Here is a 12,237-nt window from a genome sequence, read left to right as displayed (position 1 = left end):
TTGACACAGGAATTCCTCTTCTAGGAATTTAGCCTAAGAATGCAGCAGCCCAGTTTGAAAAGACAGATGCACCCCTATGTTTATCGCAGCATTATTTACAATAGCCAAGAAATGGAAGCAACCTAAGTGTCCATCAGTAGATGAATGGATAAAGAAGATGTGGTACATATACACAATGGAATATTATTCAGACATAAGAAGAAAACAAATCCTACCACTTGCAACAACATGGATGGAGCTAGAGGGTATTATGCTCAGTGAAATAAGCCAAGAGGAGAAAGACAAATACCAAACGATTTTACTCATATGTGGAGTATAAGAACAAAGAAAAACTGAAGGAACAAAACAGCAGCAGACTCACAGAACCCAAGAATGGACTAACGGTTACCAAAGAGAAAGGGACTGGGCAGGAGGGGTGGGAAGGGAGGCATAAGGGCAGAGAAAAAGAAAGGGGGCCTTACAATTAGCTTGTATAATGTGGGGGCGTGCATAGGGAGGGATGTGCAACACAGAGAAGACAATTAGTGAGTCTACAGCATCTTATTACACTGATGGACAGTGACTGTAATGGGGTTTGTGGGGAGGGACTTGGTGAAGGGGGGAGTCTAGTAACCATAATGTTCTTAATGTAATTGTAGATTAATGATAATAAAATGAATTTTAAAAAACACAATGAGATACCACCTCAGATCAGTAAGGATGGCCAGCATTGAAAATACTAAGAACAACAAATGCTGGTGAGAATGCAAAGAAAGGGGAACCCTCCTATGCTGCTGGTGGGAATGTAAGCTAATTCAACCATTGTGGAAAGCAATACGGAGGTTCCTCAAAAAACTAAAAATGGAAATACCATTTAACCCAGGAATCCCACTCCTTGGATTTTACCCAAAGAATATAATTTCTCAGATTCAAAAAGATGTATGCACCCCTATGTTTATTGCAGCACTATTTATAATAGCCAAGATATAGAAGCAACCTAAGTGTGCATCAGTAGATGAATGGATAAAGAAGATGTGGTACATATACACAATGGAATACTATTCAGCCATAAGAAAGAAACAAATCCTACCATTTGCAACAACATGGATGGAGCTGGAGGATATTATGCTGAGTGAAATAAGCCAGGTGGAGAAAGACAAGTGCCAAATGATTTTCCTCATTTGTGGAGTATAACAATGAAGCAAAACTGAAGGAACAAAACAGCAACAGACTCACAGACTCCAAGAAGGGACTAGCACTTAAAAAAGGGGAGGGGTGTGGGAGGCAGCTGGGGAGGGAGGGAGAAGAGGATTGAGAGGTATTATGTTTAGTACACATGGTGTGAGGGTTCACGGGGAAGTCGGTGTAGCACAGAGAAGGCAAATAGTGAATCTGTGGCATCTTACTACACTGATGGGCAGTGACCATAATGGGGTATGTGGGGGACATGATAATCAGAGTGAATGTAGTAACCACATTGTTTTTTTCATGTGAAACCTTCATAAGAGTGTATATCAATAGTACCTTTATAAAAAAAATAGTGGTCTTAACAGCTTATTAAGAAGCTTAAGGAGAGGGGCGGAAGATGGCGGCATGAGTAGAGCAGCGGAAATCTCCTCCCAAAACAACATATATCTATGAAAATATAACAAAGACAACCCTTCCTAGAATAAAGACCAGAGGACACAGGACAATATCCAGACCACATCCGCACCTGAGAGAACCCAGCGCCTCGCGAAGGGGGTAAGATACAAGCCCCGGCCCCGCGGGAGCCGAGCGCCCCTCCCCCCAGCTACCGGCGGGAGAAGAGCAGGCAGAGCGGGAGGGAGACGGAGCCCAGGACTGCCGAACACCCAGCCCCCGTCATCCGGGCCACAGTGCAGGGCCCTCGATACTAGGAAAACAGGGCAGCAAGAACAGTGAGCAGGCACTGGAGGCTGGGCGCCAGAGGACATAAGAAAAGCGCGCGACCATTTTTTTTTTTTTTTTGCTTTTTTGCTGGTTTGTTTTGGCGAGCGCTTTTTGGAAGTCTTAAAGGGATAGGGACCCCAATACTAGGGAAACAGGGCAGAAAGACCGGTGAGCAGAGGCCTGAGGCTGGCACCGGAGAATAAAGAAAAACGAGTGACCACCTTTTTTTTTTAATTAAAAAAAATTTTTTTTTTTTTTTAATTTAAAATTTTTTTTCTTTTTTTTTTTTGGTGGTCGTGGTTTTGTTTTGGCGGGTGCTTTTTGGAAGTCTTAAAGGGGCAGGGTGGGTCACTTAATCTAGAGGTAGGGAATCCGGGGATCCCTGGGCACCCTAACCCCTGGGCTGCAGGGAGCAGGGAGGCCCCTTACGGAGATAAATAGCCTCCCAGCCGCTCCTGCTCCAACGCTACTCCACCGTTTTGGAGTAGCTGCCCGAGCCAGGCCACGCCCACAGCAACAGCGGAGATTAACTCCATAGCAGCCGGGCAGGAAGCAGAAACCCTGTCTGCGCGCAGCTGCCCAGCACAAGCCACTAGAGGTCGCTGTTCTCCCAGGAGAGGAGGGCCACAAACCAGCAAGAAGGGAAGTCCTTCCAGCCGTCACTCGTCCCAGTTCTGCAGACTATTCCTATTACCATGAAAAGGCAAAGCTACAGGCAAAGATCACAGAGACAACACCAGAGAAGGAGACAGACCTAACCAGTCTTCCTGAAAAAGAATTCAAAATAAGAATCATAAACATGCTGACAGACATGCAGAGAAATACGCAAGAGAAATGGGATGAAGTCCGGAGGGAGATCACAGATGCCAGAAAGGAGATCGCAGAAATGAAACAAACTCTGGAAGGGTTTATAAGCAGAATGGATAGAATGCAAGAGGCCATTGATGGAATTGAAATCAGAGAACAGGAACGCATAGAAGCTGACATAGAGAGAGACAAAAGGATCTCCAGGAATGAAACAATATTAAGAGAACTGTGTGACCAATCCAAAAGGAACAATATATATCCGTATTATAGGGGTCCCAGAAGAAGAAGAGAGAGGAAAAGAGATGGAAAGTATCTTAGAAGAAATAATTGCTGAAAACTTCCCCACACTGGGGGAGGAAGTAATAGAACAGACCATGGAAATACACAGAACCCCCAACAGAAAGGATCCAAGAAGGACAACACCAAGACACATAATAATTAAAACGGCAAAGATCAAGGACAAGGACAGAGTATTAAAGGCAGCCAGAGAGAGAAAAAGGTCACCTATAAAGGGAAACCCATCAGGCTAACTTCAGATTTCTCAACAGAAACCCTACAGGCCAGAAGAGAATGGCATGATATATTTAATACAATGAAACAGAAGGGCCTTGAACCAAGGATACTGTATCCAGCACGACTATCATTCAAATATGACGGTGGGATTAAACAATTCCCAGACAAACAAAAGCTGAGGGAATTTGCTTTCCTCAAACCACCTCTACAGAACATCTTACAGGGACTGCTCTAGATGGGAGCACTCCTAGAAAGAGCACAGCACAAGACACCCAACATATGAAGAATCGAGGAGGAGGAACAAGAAGGGAGAGAAGAAAAGAATCTCCCGACAGTGTATATAACAGCTCAATAAGCGAGCTAAGTTAGGCAGTAAGATACTAAAGAGGCTAACATTGAACCTTTGGTAACCACGAATTTAAAGCCTGCAATGGCAATAAGTACATATCTTTTAATAGTCACCCTAAATGTTAATGGGTTGAATGCACCAATCAAAAGACACAGAGTAACAGAATGGATAAAAAAGCAAGACCCATCTATATGCTGCTTACAAGAAACTCACCTCAAACCCAAAGACATGTACAGACTAAAAGTCAAGGGATGGAAAAACATATTTCAAGCAAACAACAGTGAGAAGAAAGCAGGGGTTGCAGTACTAATATCAGACAAAATAGACTTCAAAACAAAGAAAGTAACAAGAGATAAAGAAGGACACTACATAATGATAAAGGGCTCAGTCAAACAAGAGGATATAACCATTCTAAATATATATGCACCCAACACAGGAGCACCAGCATATGTGAAACAAATACTAACAGAACTAAAGGGGGAAATAGACTGCAATGCATTCATTCTAGGAGACTTCAACACACCACTCACCCCAAAGGATAGATCCACTGGGCAGAAAATAAGTAAGGACACGGAAGCACTGAACAACACAGTAGAGCAGATGGACCTAATAGACATCTATAGAACTCTACATCCAAAAGCAGCGGGATATACATTCTTCTCAAGTGCACATGGAACATTCTCCAGAATAGACCACATACTAGGCCACAAAAAGAGCCTCAGAAAATTCCAAAAGATTGAAATCCTACCAACCAACTTTTCAGACCACAAAGGCATAAAACTAGAAATAAACTGTACAAAGAAAGCAAAGAGGCTCACAAACACATGGAGGCTTAACAACACGCTCCTAAATAACCAATGGATCAATGACCAAATCAAAATGGAGATCCAGCAATATATGGAAACAAATGACAACAACAACACTAAGCCCCAACTTCTGTGGGACGCAGCAAAAGCAGTCTTAAGAGGAAAGTATATAGCAATTCAAGCATATTTTAAAAAGGAAGAGCAATCCCAAATGAATGGTCTAATGTCACAATTATCAAAATTGGAAAAAGAAGAACAGATGAGGCCTAAGGTCAGCAGAAGGAGGGACATAATGAAGATCAGAGAAGAAATAAATAAAATTGAGAAGAATAAAACAATAGCAAAAATCAATGAAACCAAGAGCTGGTTCTTTGAGAAAATAAACAAAATAGATAAGCCTCTAGCCAGACTTATTAAGAAGAAAAGAGAGTCAACACAAATCAACAGTATCAGAAACGAGAAAGGAAAAATCACCACGGACCCCACAGAAATACAAAGAATTATTAGAGAATACTATGAAAACCTATATGCTAACAAGCTGGGAAACCTAGGAGAAATGGACAACTTCCTAGAAAAATACAACCTTCCAAGATTGACCCAGGAAGAAACAGAAAATCTAAACAGACCAATTACCAGCAACGAAATTGTAGCAGTAATCAAAAAACTACCAAAGAACAAAACCCCAGGGCCAGATGGATTTACCTTGGAATTTTATCAGACATACAGGGAATACATAATACCCATTCTCCTTAAAGTTTTCCAAAAAATAGAGGAGGAGGGGATACTCCCAAACTCATTCTATGAAGCTAACATCACCCTAATACCAAAACCAGGCAAAGACCCCAACAAAAAAGAAAACTACAGACCAATATCCCTGATGAACGTAGATGCAAAAACACTCAACAAAATATTAGCAAACCGAATTCAAAAATACATAAAAAGGATCATACACCATGACCAAGTGGGATTCATCCCAGGGATGCAAGGATGGTACAACATTCGAAAGTCCATCAACATCATCCACCACATCAACAAAAAGAAAGACAAAAACCACATGATCATCTCCATAGATGCTGAAAAAGCATTAGACAAAGTTCAACATCCATTCATGATAAAAACTCTCAGCAAAATGGGAATAGAGGGCAAGTACCTCAACATAATAAAGGCCATCTACGATAAACCCACAGCCAACATTATATTGAACAGCGAGAAGCTGAAAGCATTTCCTCTGAGATCGGGAACTAGACAGGGATGCCCACTCTCTCCACTGTTATTTAACATAGTACTGGAGGTCCTAGCCACGGCAATCAGACAAAATAAAGAAATACAAGGAATCCAGATTGGTAAAGAAGAACTTTAACTGTCACTATTTGCAGATGACATGATACTGTACATAAAAAACCCTAAAGACTCCACCCCAAAACTACTAGAACTGATATCGGAATACAGCAAAGTTGCAGGATACAAAATCAACACACAGAAATCTGTGGCTTTCCTATATACTAACAATGAACCAACAGAAAGAGAAATCAGGAAAACAACTCCATACACAATTGCATCAAAAAAAATAAAATACCTAGGAATAAACCTAACCAAAGAAGTGAAAGACTTATACTCTGAAAACTACAAGTCACTCTTAAGAGAAATTAAAGGGGACACTAACAGATGGAAACTCATCCCTGCTCGTGGCTAGGAAGAATTAATATCATCAAAATGGCCATCCTGCCCAAAGCAATATACAGATTTGATGCAATCCCTATGAAACTACCAGCAACATTCTTCAATGAACTGGAACAAATAATTCAAAAATTCATATGGAAACACCAAAGACCCCGAATAGCCAAAGCAATCCTGAGAAAGAAGAATAAAGTAGGGGGGATCTCACTCCCCAACTTCAAGCTCTACTATAAAGCCATAGTAATCAAGACAATTTGGTACTGGCACAAGAGCAGAGCCACAGACCAATGGAACAGACTAGAGAATCCAGACATTAACCCAGACATATATGGTCAATTAATATTTGATAAAGGAGCCATGGACATACAATGGTGAAATGACAGTCTCTTCAACAGATGGTGCTGGCAAAACTGGACAGCTACATGTAGGAGAATGAAACTGGACCATTGTCTAACCCCATATACAAAACTAAACTCAAAATGGATCAAAGACCTGAATGTAAGCCATGAAACCATTAAACTCTTGGAAGAAAACATAGGCAAAAACCTCTTAGACATAAACATGAGTGACCTCTTCTTGAACATATCTCCCCGGGCAAGGAAAACAACAGCAAAAATGAGTAAGTGGGACTATATTAAGCTGAAAAGCTTCTGTACAGCAAAAGACACCATCAATAGAACAAAAAGGATCCCTACAGTATGGGAGAATATATTTGAAAATGACAGATCCGATAAAGGCTTGACATCCAGAATATATAAAGAGCTCACACGCCTCAACAAACAAAAAACAAATAACCCAATTAAAAACTGGGCAGAGGAACTGAACAGACAGTTCTCCAAAAAAGAAATACAGATGGCCAATAGACACATGAAAAGATGCTCCACATCGCTAATTATCAGAGAAATGCAAATTAAAACTACAATGAGGTATCACCTCACACCAGTAAGGATGGCTGCCATCCAAAAGACAAACAACAACAAATGTTGGCGAGGCTATGGAGAAAGGGGAACCCTCCTACACTGCTGGTGGGAATGTAAGTTAGTTCAACCATTGTGGAAAGCAGTATGGAGGTACATCAAAATGCTCAAAACAGACTTACCATTTGACCAAGGAATTCCACTCCTAGGAATTTACCCTAAGAACGCAGCAATGAAGTTTGAGAAAGACAGATGCACCCCTATGTTTATTGCAGCACTATTTACAATAGTGAAGAATTGGAAGCAACCTAAATGTCCATCGATAGATGAATGGATAAAGAAGATGTGGTACATATACACAATGGAATACTACTCAGCCATAAGAAAAGGGCAAATCCAATCATTTGCAGCAACATGGATGGAGCTGGAGGGTATTATGTTCAGTGAAACAAGCCAAGCGGAGAAAGAGAAATACCAAATGATTTCACTTATCTGTGGAATATAAGAACAAAGGAAAAACTGAAGGAACAAAACAGCACCAGAATCATAGAACTCAAGAATGGACTAACAGGTACCAAAGGGAAAGGGACTGGGGAGGATGGGTGGGTAGGGAGGGATAAGGGGGGGAGAAGTAGGGGGGTATTAAGATTAACATGCATGGGGTGGTAGGAGAAAAGGGAGGGCTGTACAACACAGAGAAGGCAAGTAGTGATTCTACAACATTTTGCTATGCTGATGGACAGTGACTGTAAAGGGGTTTATAGGGGAGACCTGGTATAGGGGAGAGCTTAGTAAACATAATATTCGTCATGTAAGTGTAGATTAGTGATACCAAAAACAAAGCAAAAAAAAAAAAAGGGCTGTTCCTGTGTGGTAACCTCCAATTAGTCCTACACAAGGGTATAAAGGGCATATAAAAGTGTAGGCAAAGGGTCTGTTTGCGTCTATACAGAAGATCAAAGCCTAATTGGGCTATCCCAAAAATGAACTAAGATACGATATGAAAGAGAACTTCCAACATCAGCACTCTCTGGAAGACTCATGCCAGAAGTTGATCATCAAAAAACCCCAACAAAGATCCACGCACTGCTACAGCTGTAGATGCACTCATCCCACCAGTTCCTGGACTTGCCATGGGAATGAGGAAGGAGATATCTAAGCTGGCCTGTGCATATAGTAAAACAACAAATTTGACTGGATCTATACTGTTGGAACTCAACCAAGAATTAGGAGAAGTGCAAATTGTAGCGCTCCAAAATCTTACAACTACAGACTATTTACTGTTAAAAGAACATAAGGGATGTGAACATTCCCCAGGAATGGGTTGTTTTAATTTGTCTGATTTCTCTCAGACTGTTCAAGTTCAGTTGGACAATATCCACCATATCATAGATAAGTTTTCACAAATGCCTAAGGTGCCTAACTGGTTTTCTTGGTTTCACTGGAGATGGCTGGTAATTACAGATATGCTTTGGTTATGTAACTATACTCCTATTATGTTAATGTGTGTGCACAATTTAAGTAGTAGCTTAAAACCTATACATGTTGAAGTTACTCTACAAGAAGATATGTCAAAGAAATAATCAATCTTCCCATGTTTTCTTCCGCCTGCTACTTCTATAGCTTTTCTTCTTCCTTCCTAATTACAACCCTTAAATAGAATTCGTGCCTCATATCAAATTTTCCGAGTATCATAACTCCTCCAAGTGGTAAAGATACCTCAAGACAAATGCTGGGCCTAGAAGCCACAGGGCATAAATATGCAAAGAAGTAAAAAGCTAACCTTTTCAAACAATAAGGCTTCCCTCTCACTTACCAACTTCACATTTCCCTGTATGGCCCCGGAAGATGACTGGTTAGCCAGAGACGGGTAAGATTCCTCAAGGGAGGAACAACCTAAGACAGGCACAGTCGCAGGGGGGCCATCAGGTGAGAAATTGGGGATCAACAGAGGTGAGGCTTAGAACCTCACCCCCCCTGTTCTGAGAGAAATCTTCTGCATACGTGGATGTTTTATTGCCCTTGTCTAGCTTGGATTAACACATAGTCTACAGGCACACACCTGATCATCTACATTTGCTCTCTTACAACACTAAACTATGTTTTCTACCTTTATCTCGTATCTACCTACCACTTCAGCATTTTATTAAAAATAATAATAATAAAGAGAGAAATGTGGTATCCACATATAAATCAAGTATAAAAACCAAATGAGTATTCATATTTGAACTGACTGTTTATAGTTCATAATGCATGAGCAAAACCGAAAGTTTCTGTGATGACTGCCCTTGTAGTGTTCACTATGTAACTTATTCATTATGTAAGAATTTGTTCTACATGTAAGAACTTGTTTGTTATGCCTCCGAAGATTGGAGACTGACGAAAATTAGGCTTGGGGTGGATTAATGATTGTGCATTGATCATTGACTCCCCTATACAGAATTTTATTGTCATTAACAACCATTTGAGCAATAAATATGAGAGATGCCCTCACAAAAAAAAAAAAAAAAAAAGGACAGACTTCCAATGGTAAAATAAATAAGTAACCAGGATGTAATGTATAGCATAAGGAATATAGTCAAGATATTGTAACAGCTTGGTAGGGTGATAGCTGGAACCTAGAATTATGTATATAAATGTTTTATCACTGTGTTGTACACTTGAAACTAATGTAATGTAATACTGTGCGTCAACTACCCTTCAATAAAAAATAATTATTTAAAAAAAAAAAAAAAGAAGCTTAAGATATTTTAAACAATGAGAACCCAGCCTTAACATCATAAAATAATATTTTCTAGGGATAAGATGCTCCCAGTCTTTAGAAAAGTTGTAGTCGGCCTCTCAGGGATCTACAGCACATTGCTTTTAAGCAACAGAAGTAACACTGTTGAGTGTTTACATCCACTCTGGCTCCATTTAATTCTCAGTAACACCCTGTTTGCATACTTGTCTTTGCTCAAGTGGCATTGCTGATGCTTCCTGGTTAATTTCGAGGCTAATTGGTCCTTCTCTACAGGAGGAAAATGGCAGAAAGAGGTAATGACCAAATGATTTGAACATATTTGCATATGGTACCCCTAGAAGCTTGGTAGGAGAAGCTTGATAGAGAATAAAAGAGAAAGAAGAGAACAAAAGAAGCCTGGTGAAATGGTCTAGGGAAATCCTCTCATGTATATGATGTTAAGTGTTTTGGGAGGATAAAATGGCTCCCATTTAGTAGACTGCCCAAAGAAAGATATCATGAGTCTGGGCCATACTCTCAGTTTACAGTGTAAGTCAAGGACAAGGAAAAGTTGAGCAGGTCAGTCATATGGATAATGCTAGGCTGACTTCTCCAGTCAAGCCCTAGCAGAGTAGGTTAAGGTGAAACTACAGTTTTATTATGAAGCATACCTTATTAGACAGTCCCTCTTAATAGGGAGACTACTGGGATGTTACTGAACCTCTGTGGAGTAAGCTTAAGGAACATCACTTTTTTGAGGGGCAGTATTGTTTTCCTTCTTTAACGTCTTCCATTCCTAACAGGCAGATGGAGAGAGAGAATTAAACTTGTCAGTGGGATTTATTAATTTAGAATAGCAGAGGACTGGGAAAGGGCAAAGAAGAAATGAGAGCATTGCAATATCAGAGTGACAACTCTGGTGCTAGTAGCTGCAAATGTGGCTGAATGTAGGTAATTACACAACTGTATTAGCATTGCAGGCACAGCGCTGATGGAGGGGGGCAGTGTACTCAGGTGCTCGTCACAGGTAATGGTGGGCATGGAGAACTACGCCCAGGCCTCCTGGCTGCTTGGTGGTGCAGATGTGAAGTTTCCAAGGTGGAAAAAATCAGAGAAAATCAGATAAAGTCAAACCGAGGGTGCAGAGAGTTGATGTGGCCTTGCCTTGACTGGGAAACGACACATATAGAGAGTAGGGAAGAGAGTGTCCCAACTTCATCCTCAGGGACACAGTCCTGGAAGAAACTTGACAGAAGGGATTCTCAAAGGCAGAGTTTTCAGGAAGACTCTATTTTCTTGACCTCATCCTGCTGAATGGTTTCATGGCTCATGATTAATGTTTTATAATTAACTACTTTATTTTTTATAAGTTTCATGTTAGTTGTCAAAAAAATTATAGATGAGAAAAATGAGTATATAAATACCTACAATACTCATTGGAATTAACTACTCTTGGTTATATATGCCATCTAAAGTTTTTTGTATACAAATAAATTTTTGTTGGAGGAAAAAAGATACATATTTCATGGCTTGCTATTGTTCTCAGCCACCATTTCACATCATTGCTTATTTTCTGTTATATTCCACATGTACTTGTTTTCCAGACTAACTTCTGGTCTATTGACACATATACTTCCTTAGCACCCACTTACCTCCTCTTGTCCTCATTTCCTTTCAATCCAATTCACAATGAATCATTTCTGTCATTCTCTTGACAGTGATCTCTCTATATACTACCTTGCTTTGTCCTTTTGACTCATTTTAGGGAAATACATGAGCCCCACATAAAAGTCAATTCCTGGATGAAAACTGCAGTCCTATCTTACATCAGCACTGGTGGCCAAGGAGGTGACTTTCTTGGAGCTCGAGGGCAGCTTCACTTGGGTCTTCTCTGTCTTGGGGTTGTTGGAGATGACAGTGGTATAGTTCTTGGAGGCCTGAGCCAGCTTACCCCAGTCACCAGGCTTCTCCAGACAGAACACAATGGTGCCCTCAAGCATGGTGCCCCCTGGGAGCACATTGTCAATATTAATCTGGGCCTTCTTGCTGCAGTACACAAACTGGGCTGTGTGGGGATGAGCAGTTCCCCCCACTTCATAAACCAGTAGGGTTCCCAAAGACCACCTTGCTGAGGGTTGTTCTGTGGCCTGTCGTGGATGATGCTCCCTCACGATGCCCTTGCAGTAGCCATCCTGCTCAGTGAAGTCCAGTCACTGCGCGCAGAGGCACAGCGCCCTCGTGGTGCTTTGTGTGAGTGGAACACAGAGCCCTGGTCCTTCCTCTGCCCACGGATCACCAGGCCCATGACAGCAATCTGCTGCCCAGCAGGCCAAAACACTTTAAAAAAAATAATTAAGTATTAGTTTTATTCCATAAAAATGAATGAAGTACATGAATGATTCATGCTACAATATCATGAATCTTGAAAACATGCTAAGTGGAAAAAGCCAGTCATGAAAGACCGCATATTATATGATTTCATATATGGACTGTTCAGCATAGGCAACTAGAGAGATGAAAAGTAGACTCTTGGTTGCTCTTGAACGAGGAAGACTG

General features: G+C 40.8%; 1 pseudogene; it reads right to left on the bottom strand.

The window, feature by feature from the left end:
• Positions 1-11,498: 11,498 nt before the first annotated feature.
• On the bottom strand, positions 11,499-11,986 carry LOC118928643 (60S ribosomal protein L8-like; annotated as a pseudogene).
• Between the last annotated feature and the right edge of the window lie 251 nt (positions 11,987-12,237).

Source organism: Manis pentadactyla, chromosome 9 (genome assembly GCF_030020395.1).
Source record: "Manis pentadactyla isolate mManPen7 chromosome 9, mManPen7.hap1, whole genome shotgun sequence".
Classification (NCBI taxonomy): domain Eukaryota; kingdom Metazoa; phylum Chordata; class Mammalia; order Pholidota; family Manidae; genus Manis; species Manis pentadactyla.
The sequence above is the reverse complement of the archived record's forward strand: the minus strand, read 5'-3'. Positions and strand labels throughout refer to the sequence as shown.